The following is an 11,245-nucleotide window of genomic DNA, read 5'->3' as shown; positions in this document are numbered from 1 at the left end:
TTTCTCAAAGTTAGGAACAATTTTCTGAGAACGTAAATTGTTCATTCAATGTTATCTGGTCTTTAACCTGCGTTCTAACACATTTGCTCAAAAACATTATTTATACATCATTTGTGGAATGTTTTTCTAAAGCATTTTAGATGGAAGTTTGTTTGTTTAGAGAACAGTCAAAAGTAACATTCCCTTGATGTTTGCAAAATTATAAAATGGAACGCTTGCCTTAAAGTTGTTTAATGCTCACATAACCAATAATTTTTTTTTCATGACTTAATAGGAACCTCAGCAAAATGTTCTTAGAAATGTGAAATGTTCTTAATGTTGTTGTTTTTTTTCTCTAGCTGGGAAGGCACTCAGGAATATTTTACACTTAAAAAATATTGTATATTCTTTGGTTAATGGAGAAAATTATTTAATGTATTCCTGCTGAAAAGTTTGTGGTGTTTGCTGCTGCCCAGTATCAATGTGCTATTAACAAGACTTTGCAAGGCTGCTTGAGCAGCCCAGTCTTTGTAGTTGGTTCATTTTAATAGTTAGTTAAGATACATTTTACTATATTGAATAGTAAACATGTAGCCTAAGTATTATTTTTTTTTTCAGAAATAAATAGACAAAATGAATTAAATAGACAAACAAATAAATTATAGGTAATCTTTTTAAATAATACTTTTATATTGAAAATGTATTTGAAGGTTATGTGTAATTTCAAAGGAAAAGTCTTCATGTGATTTTAAATTGTGCATGGATTTAGTTGATTAAGAATGAACTAAAGGTAATTTGACTGTTTATTCAAGTCAAAGACATGATGTAAATATCCCTGAGCAAACCTGAATTATTGGGCTAAACCAATGAGAATAACTTATAAAGAACCGATCAGGTTGAAATGTTTAATTGAAGTGTATGTTCACAAACTGAAAGCATTTATCTTTGCTTTAGGCAATTTAAGCAAAGTTGTAAGGACTGATGAAAATGTTCCTTCTTTGGTATAAAAAGCAGGACTGCAATCAAATGTTTGATAAATGCAAAATAAATTGTGCCACACATATGTTTGACTGGAGCAATTCCCCAGTGTTTGATGAGTCCATAGACAACATCACTCACAGAAAGCAACATGCTTGTAAACACTTTATCTGAATGCATATGTGTGTTAGTGGGAGGGACAATCGAAGTGGAAGATTAGCCACCCCCCGGCCTGCCAACAGATGGCTTCAATTGAGCAGGAGATGGTGGGTGGACGTGCTTGCTGGTAATTACTAGGACACCTCTATATGATTCCATAAATAGCAGCTTTGTTTGGACTAAAAATAAACTCTGGAGTAGATAAAGCAGTCATGACCTCTGACCTTTGACAGAAGACTCAGAAGGCTTTGACCATGGCCCCATAAATAGCGAAGGTCCCATTTACAGATCACCTGCAAACGTATACACAGACACACACACACACACACACACACACACACACACACGCAAACACACATAATAAGCTATAATTGTAGCACAACCCCAGGCAGCAGGGCATTGGCTCAGTTTAGATTGCAGAAGATTGTAGTTCAGAAATCCCATTCAAGTGCTGTAACAGTGATACAATTGATGTTTGTCACTCACAACATAAAGATATCCACTGACAGCAGAACATTCATTACACAGAATACATGGATGTTTTGCGGCAATGAGTTTGAAAGTCTCTGGAAATGCTGTCAAACATTGACTACATTGACTTTATGGGAAGTCGTGGCCTAATGGTTTGAGAGTCGGACTCCCAATCAAAAGGTTGTTAGTTCGAGTCCCGGGCTGGCAGGAATTGTGGGTGGAGGGAGTGCATGTATAGTTCTCTCTCCACCTGCAATACCATGACTTAGGTGCCCTTGAGCAAGGCATCGAACCCCCAACTGCTCCCCGGGCGCCGCAGCATAAATGGCTGCCCACTGCTCCGGGTGTGTGTGTGTGTGTGTTCACTGCTCTGTGTGTGTGCACTTCGGATGGGTTAAATGCAGAGCACAAATTCTGAGTATGGGTCACTATACTTGGCTGAATGTCAAGTCACTTTCACTTTTTCACTTTCATTCTTAAATAGGTTCAGGTTGTTCAAAAACATGCATATACAAAAGTTGTCAATGGTGCAGTACTACAAAAATGTACTATTTAGGTATAAATTTGTACACTTTAGATACTAATATGTACATTTAAGCTACTCTCTTAAGGGTAAATAAGGTACAAAGGTATTCCTTTTTTAAAGGTACTGCCCCAGTGACAGCTTTTCTCTGTGTAACCTTTTGTTTTCTGACAGTGTATGAGTAGGTCATTAAATCTTTTCTATTTCTATTCATTTTTACTGAGTAAATGAATTATTCACTCAACCAATTCTTTAATAAACACTGATTCAGTAAGGAAACACCCCTGTGTGTGCTGCTTAGAAATGTGCAACTGTCAGTTGTGCTTCAACACTGCGTTTGTAACTATTTTTATTAAAGGAGCAATATTAGACCAACTAATGCAAATACTGTATAGTCCATTATGTAAGTTACAATATTAACTTCTTGTTTATTGAACTGTTGTGCTAAAGCAACATGTTGTGACAGATCGTTGTAGTGCCTCTGTTAAAGCGGCACATTGAAGTGATCACTGCTCCCATACAAGTTATAGCATAAAATTAAAATGAATGAACATCAGAAGGTATCTTGTGTAAACTGCAGAAAGACATCAATGAACATCATTTTTCAAGCCAACCAACTTTAAAGGGATAGTTCACTTTCAAATTAAATTTTGGTATGTTTTAGCTTACCTCAAGGACATCCAATCTGTAGGTGTCTTTGTTTCCGCAGTAGTTTCCATTTTGATAAATTTAAGTCAAATCGTTCTTGTCTGTGACTCATATAATGGAGGTCTGTGGTCACCACCTCAAAGAGCATGCACAGAGGAGTCCAAATTAAATAAAAAATTTAATTTAATAAAATTTGTGCCTTTAGCAGACGCTTTTATCCAAAGCGACTTACAGTGCATTCAGGCTATAAATTTTACCTATCATGTGTTCCCGGGGAATCGAACCCCCAACCTTGCGCTTAATAACATAATGCTCTACCAATTGAGCTACAGGAACACTAAATTAAACAATTCCCCATCGTAAGTACACATTGATGACCTAAGACACAAAATGAGCAGTTTGTATAAGAAAACAAACCGTATTTATATAGTTTTTACCTCTTGTACACAACCACGTCCAACTGATCTGAGGGCGCCGGAAGTGATCTCTCGCGCGTGCACGTCACTCACTGTTTCCACACGATACGCCACCAATCTGCACTGTCAAATATAATGCAGTAATTGTAATTAATTAATTTGTTTTTTTATGCACCCTATAATCATTCCGATTATAATAAACACAACACATTCAAGGGCGTAGATTTGCTTTGAACATTGGGGGGGTTGAATGTTGTATGCTGCCCGTTATTTAAAAAAAAAAAAAAAAAAAAAATTTATGTGTATTGTTATCAGTGTTGTGCCTGAACACGTTCATTGAACGTTACTGTGAACTCGTTCATTCTGGTGTCTGTGAACGGCACGCTCTCTCAGGTTAACTTCGTTCAATAGGGTGCCAGATTTCTATAGAGCCTTCCAGGCGAAAACCCGGCTAAAACACACCGTACACGGGTCTTAATATGTAGCGGAAAAACACCCAATCTGGCAACACCAGCCACCAGTGTCGCACCGCCGTCCGCCGCATGCGTGACGCGTCATCAAAAAAAAAACAGCAAATGACAGCAGCATGTAGCAAGAAGGCGTATGATCATTTAAAATAATTTTATGATGTTTATGACAAGGTCGGTGAGAATGGGAGACAAAGCATTAAAGCAACAATGGGGAAATGCTGTCCCCTCAATGCTAATGTAAACCCTGGTTTGATAAGGATTCAAAATTGGATATGAAGATGAAATCTGACGCATAGCTTCATTGTTAAAACTGCTAAAATAATTGCTGTCTGTGATTCTATATGGGCTGTGGCAATAATTTTGAAAAATAATAGCTCGCAGCAACGTATGAAAAAAAAGAACTATGAACTAGTTCATTTTTGGAACTGTGAACTTTAGTTCAAAATTTTGTAGTTTGAACTATGAACTGAACTAGTTCATTTTAAAATTTGTGAATTGAACTTTGAACTAGTTCATGTAGAAAGTGAACTTTCCCAACACTGATTGTTATTTGGGTAATTTATTTCTTCCTATCTATCTATCTATCTATCTATCTATCTGGAAACATGCTTTAACTGATTACAAATTCAACATATACAAATATGAAAGAGACAACATTTAGACATTTATTTTAAGATTTTTACATTCCACCTTAATGCATTTAAAAAAAATTTAAAGGGAAACATCTTTAAAACATTAAAGGCATTAATGTATAGCCTAACTTTACAAAGCTGCTGTTTTTCTATACTGTTTCCTATTTTATTTTATTGATTGAATGGCATCTTCTTTACCTGATCACCTGCTCCTCCTCTCCCTCTGCTGACTTTTCTACCCTGCAGCTATATTTACCTCGAATCTGTTATAAAAAAAAAATGTTAAGAGATTATACACCTCATAACCTTATGAAATTTGTGTATAATCATCATTCATAAAATTCTAACATAGTAGAGATTATCAAAAGAAAGAAATTAAGTATTGAAACCGCCAGTAGGCTGCAGTGTTTCACTGTTTTAATGAGTTAGCCACTTAAATCGTTAATTCATCCAATTCGTTCAAAAGTCAGATTAATTTAGTAAGAAAACAAACACCGATGTGAATACTTTTGTCGTTGATAATTACAGACACTATTGAAAAATATACTAGCAAAACAGACAGCTGCTTTTGTAACTTGTTATACTGATAGTTATAGCTAAATACATTGCAATGGATTACCTAGCTAAAATATATGAGGTGTGTACTAACTATTACACAATATTCTCATACCTCATTCTCAGTACATGCTTTATTTTTGTATTTTTCTTTGCATCCCTCTCTGACCAGCTGTTAAATATAGTCCGCTGTGCAGCGCTTCTCTTCATTTTTGTGTGCTCTGCTCTCCCATTCAAACACCACTCGCTTGTTTTGGTGAAAGTGCGACTCATTGGTTGGGCGTTACCAATCGGTTCAATGGAGGGGGGGTATTTTTTGTCTGATTTATTATGACATACTCATATTTGATTAGGAACAAAATTATTTTTACAAAATAAATGAATTCTATTTTTTCATATTATATTTTTCATTTGATCTACTGTGATTTTCATGTTGAAATATTGGGGGGGTTGTAACTGATGGATTTGAATATTGGGGGGGTTACCCCCCCCCCCTTTTTTTTTGAAGAGATCTCTGTCTCTCTGAGGCTTGAAGATGTGCTGCTGCAGCGGATTCTTCCTCCACCGCTCGGAAAACTTGATCTGTGAATTCTGGTTCAAATAAATATGGTTGTGAAAAAAAGTCAACGTTGTCTGTTGATATATTGAAATCGTCTTCCATTGCAATTTCCTGTACATCTAAATATGTTTAGATCTTCACAGTGAAAGGTAACACTTCCGAAATCTCTGTGTAAACCATAGACAGTAAGTGTAAACAATGAGTGACGTACACGCGCGAGAGATCACTTCCGGCACTTTCCGCACTTGCGCAGACTAAGCCAGAGCCCGCGCATACGTCACACAATAGGAAGCACGTGCGCCCTCAGATCAGTTGGACGTGGTTGTGTACAAGAGATAAAAACGATATAAATAATGTTCGTTTTCTTACACAAAATGCTCGTTTCGTGTCTTAGGTCATCAATGTGTACTTACGATGGGGAATTGTTTAATTTGGACTCCTCTGTGCATGCTCTTTGAGGTGGTGACCATAGACCTCCATTATATGAGTCACAGACAAGAACGATTTGACCTAAAAATATCAAAATGGGAACTACTGCGGAATCAAAGATACCTACATCTTGGATGCCCTTGAGGTAAGCTAAAGCATACCAAAATTTAATTTGAAAGTGAACCATCCCTTTAATCTACTCTCCAGTCTGGCTTGTTTGTCGGACAAAAATGGAGGATTTAGCATTATGATTGGATCGATTGCCTGTCACTCCCAGGGTCAGTTGTGCTGTTTTTATGAATTGTGAGCACAACAGAACTTTCTCATGTAGTAGGCCTATTACTTATTTTTTTTTTATAACCATCTGTATATTCTTTGTCTTTTTAAGCTATAAAAAAATATTATGGACTCATTTCTATACTGGACCCAGTTTTTTTTTAATCGGTTATGTAAGCTCTCCAGTTTTAAATATATATGTCAGCAAAATATAAAACCAACAAATACTAGGCTATTCCTCTTTTCTGTCGCTTATAAAATGTCTCAGACTTTCTTGTCACCTGTATAATGGGCTGCAACAGATGTTTGAATCCAACTGAATGTCTAAAAACAACACAGAAAAGCACAGACACATACACGCAAACCAAACTTTCGCATTTCACCTGGGAACACTCTGCAACTAGCAGTTTCCCAAACCATCGAACATGCATGAACTTTGACCTGGCCTTCACCAAGCTTCAGCCAATAGTGAGCTGGCATAAAGACATAAAGACAAATGGCCCTATCAGTGTAAAGTGTCTAATGACTGACAGGTGTGGGGTTGGGAGGGGGGGTTGTGTGGTCAGACACATGTGGTAGCCCTTGATAAGCCCCTCTGAAATGAAAGGGCTCATTTGTGTGTATCAGGGACCTCACCTCCAGCTGAGAGAGGAAACAGGTTGGTTTGTTCCAGCTATGAAAGAAGCAGAGTCTACCACACAACCATTATCTGAACTTGACCATGACTGACAAGTGTACTCAAGCATACAACCAGCATCCAGGATGCTTTTCAATTATGGCTGCCTTGTCATAATATGGAAAGAATTATCATAGAGGATATGGACATGAGTTCTTTCTCAGTGTTTTTGCAGTATTGTCATGTGTAAATGTATTTTTTCTCTCCCAAGGTTGTAAAAATAAATAGCATAGATGCTCAGATGATTTCATCTCCGAAGAAGTTGATGATGATGAATGTTTGAGTTTATATTGAAAATGCTGGCATTTGTTTGCATAATTTGGTGTGTAGATCAGGTCTGAGCACTTTGTATGACATTAAGATCTCTTTGGAGATCGAGATGATTACTACAGCATGCAGTAGAGCAAATATCTTAATTTTTTTTACTAAGTGTACAATATACACTACCATTCAAAAGTCTGGGGTCCATGTAGTTTTCTTTTTCTTTCTTTTTTCAGCAACAAAGCGTTAAATTGATCAAAAGTGACAGTTGCCAGCAAACAGAATCACATAGGTAAGTTCTCAAAACAACAAATTTATTGACAATTTATTGACAAATAAGGAGGGGACTAGAATATCAACCAAGGATCGATCCTCTGGTCTGTATCCTTCCCAATCCACGAGATACTCCAGCCGGCTACCCCGTCGCCATAAGTCCAACAGCTCTCTGACTTGACAGATGGAGAGTTCCTCGAGAATATCTGGAGGAGAAGGTAAGTCCGGCTCCATGGGTCCTGGGGCAAAGGGAGAGAAGGGTTTAAGGAGGGAAACATGAATGGCGGGATGAATACGATACCGTACGGTGAGCTAGAGCAGATAGGTGACCTCGTTGATCTGCCTCTGAATGGTTAAGAGACTAATGTAGCGGCGAATTAGCTTCTTGCAGGGCAGGTGGAGACACAGATCCCTGGTGGACAACTAGACCTTATCTTCAGGGCAATAGACTGGCGTGATGGATTGGCAGGCATCTGCAAAATCTTTGTGTCGCTGCACTGCCCACTGGACGTGGATGTGAGCCGAGTTCCATACTCTCACTCATTCTGAACTAATAGTCCACAGCTGGAACTTCCAAAGGCTCTTCAGTCTCCGGGCCCAAGGGAGGAAGCGGCTCCAGCTGTGCTGATCATTGTGGCAGTATGACCAAAGGTAGTTTCCAAGCTCTTGGATCTTGTACTCAGTCTGGCCATTCGTTTGGGGATGTTATCCGGAGGACAAGCTAACTGTGACTCAGAGGAGCTTGAAAAACACCTTTCAGACGTGGAAGATGAACTGGGGCCCGGTCCAAGACGATCTCCTCTGGGAAGTTTTGGAAAATGTGTTAGAATAGACACTCTGCAGTCTCCAAGGCTGTCGGGAGACCTTTTAGCGTGATGAACTTACATGCTTTAGAGAACCAGCTACTAGAATGCAAGTGTGGCCCTCAGAGTTGGGGGGATCGGTAACAAAATCTGTACCAGTGTGTGACCAGGGCCTCCATGGCACAGGCAATGGGTGGCGGTACGGATGCACTCACTGATATCCCACTGAATAAGATTGACTACTAAGGCTGGAGGGATGATAGACTCAGGTTCAGCGGGCACTTCAGGGAAGTGGATACGTGAGAGGGAGTTGGCCTTCACATTCAGGACCAGGGGGCGATACGTGATGGTGAAATTAAATCTAGTAAAGAAGAGAAGTGTACTTGACAGGGATTGAGTGATTGATGGGATTGATGACTGTGAATAGGAACCCTCCAGCCAGTGGTGCCACTGAATGGGGCTAACTCAATGGGCAGCAGTTCTCTGTTTCCAATATCATAATTTTGCTCAGCTGGGGGGAGTTTAAGGGAGAAGAAGGTGCAAGGATGGAGAGGTGGAGGATCTCTGTGATACTGGGAAAGCACAGTTCCCACCCTGGTGATGGATGCATCTACCTCCACAATGAATGGTGTTTGCTTCCTTGGGCTGGGAAAGGGATTTGTGGACTTCGGGGATCCAGGACAGAGACTTGGGCTTACCGCAGAGCATGGAGGTTAGGGGTGTTTTCAGGAAACTGAAACTGTTGATGAAATGTCGGTAGAAATTGGACCGGATTTCAGGATTCTTTGCAGTTCCTTAACAGTCTGAGGTGGAGGCCACTTCTGGATGGCTTGCACCTTCCCCTGGTCCATCTGGATACCTTCTATGCAGATGAAATAGCTGAGGAAATGCACAGTGGTATGGTGAAACTCACATTTCTCAAGTTTCAGATCAAGGTGGTACTTCCTGGGTTGCTGGAGGACCTGCGTTATGTGGTGGCAATGCTCGGCCAGGTTTTGGGAGTATATAAGGATGTCATCAATGTAGATGATCATGAAGCGCTGCAGGAACTCCTGGAACACCTCATTCATGAACCCCTGGAAGATGAACGGGGAGTTAGCTAGGCCATATGGCATCACTCTGTATTTGTAGTGGCCTGATGGAGTGATGATAGCGGTCTTCCACTCATCGCTTTCCTGGATGCGAACATGGTTGTATCCACTCCACAGGTCCAACTTGGTGAAGATGCGAGCTCACGGAGTTCCTCCATGGCTGCTGGGACCAGGGGAAGTGGATATGGCAGCTTCACTGTTTGCAAGATCAGGGCAAGGTAATTGATGCAGGGCCTCAAACCTCCGTCCTTCTTTCCCACAAAGAATAAGCGGCTGGTGAAGTGGAAGGTTGAATAAATCCTTGCTGGAGACTCTACCCTTGGGGAGTGTATCTCCAGGCAGCAGGTCAATTGTACAGTCCCATGGCCGATGTGGGGGCAAACGGGTGGCTGCCTGTTTGCAGAAGACATCCTGGAATGCCACATAGTCAGATAGGATTGAGGGTACATCCTGAGGTTCGAGATTTTCAATGAACGTGGAACAGATTTGGGGGTTAACAGGGGCAAAGAGCAGTTTGGGAACTGCAGAGAGACAGTTCAGGTGACTAAACTCGCTCCAGCAAATAATTTCATGATCCCCTCTGACTTCCAGGGAGTGTTGGTTCAGCCAGGGGTGTCCCAGGATAATGTCCACGGTGGGTGACTCCAGTACCAGAAAAGTTTACTTATGCAAGCATCCAATCTGTAGCATCATTGGGGGAGCTTGATATTTAACCCGTCTGCACCCTAGCAGTTTTCCCTGGATGGTCTCGACTCGGAACTCCTGGGCTTGACATCTGACAGAGTCCTGCCGCGAGGCGCCAAGCATGCTGCGTGCGTGAGAGACGAGCCGAGTCAACTTGCATTGGTTCTGGTACTGGAGGACCAGCTGCGGGTAAAGTTGGAAGGTGAGCACTTTCTTCGGGTGTGCAAGTAGAAAGTCTATTGTATTTCAATAAACAGGGCCACTTGGAGCAGGAAACTGCTACACGCGACCACTTGCCTGAAATAGGAAGCAGGAAGGGCCATCGGTTTACCAGACGATAAGGCTATGAGGAGAGTGCAGTGATACAGGGAGCCTAATGAACTGAGACAGGTGCAGGCAATCAGAATTTGGGTGACTGGGATCTGGTGTGCACTGGGGTTGATGACTGTGCTGACTGAGACTCCCTGACAACAGTAAATCATTATATAATTTTATAAAGGATTTCTATTTAAAATAAATGTGGTTCTTTTGAACTTTGTATTAACCAAATAATCCTAAAGTAAATAACAAAATAAAATGCATCAGTTTACACAAAAATATTAAGCAGCACATCTGTTTTCAACATTGATAATGAGATATAGGAAAATAGTTGCTTTTAAATTGCAATAATATTTTACAATATTACAGTTTTTCAAAGAAATGCAGACTTGAGACTCAAGCATGAGAGACTTAACATTAAAAAATCTTACCAACCCCAAACCTTTGAACTATGAACATTTGTAGCATTTGTAAAGTAAAAACGTTGTTTTAAATTATAAAGGATTTTACTGAATTTTAATTGAAGACTGTAAAATAAGTCATAAATGAAACTATGATACAACATATTTTCGTAAAAGTCGAAAAACTTTTTTATTAATTATTATTTTATTATTTTACAGTGATCCGTTTGGACACAGTCACTGCACTCTCTAGAGAATTTGTGGCACGTATTTGGCCCTAGTGGCTCTCCCTGAGACTATAGGAACTGATGATGATTGTTTCGGTATGTCTACTGGTCCAAAGCTTCAAGAATGAAAAATGGAAGAAGGATGCCTGAGAACCATTCAGCAGCATTGACGGAAAGTATTCCATAGGGCAACAGACTTTTCTTTTCAGAAAATCAGCCTAATGCAATCTGTTTTCTCACTGTGTGATCATCTGACATCCTGCATGCTTTTTTGTTTTAAGTTTGTCGATTCCATCAGACCCTGTTTTCCTTTAGCTGAGTTGGTTGTTTGGAGCTGTGTGCTCCATGGAACTATCCCACATCAAGCTTTTTTTGTATGTTAAAATAAGTTCAGTTGAGCCTTAAAAAAGCTTAAA

This window comes from Carassius carassius, chromosome 1 (genome assembly GCF_963082965.1).
Source record: "Carassius carassius chromosome 1, fCarCar2.1, whole genome shotgun sequence".
NCBI lineage: Eukaryota > Metazoa > Chordata > Actinopteri > Cypriniformes > Cyprinidae > Carassius > Carassius carassius.
This window is presented reverse-complemented; position numbering follows the sequence as displayed.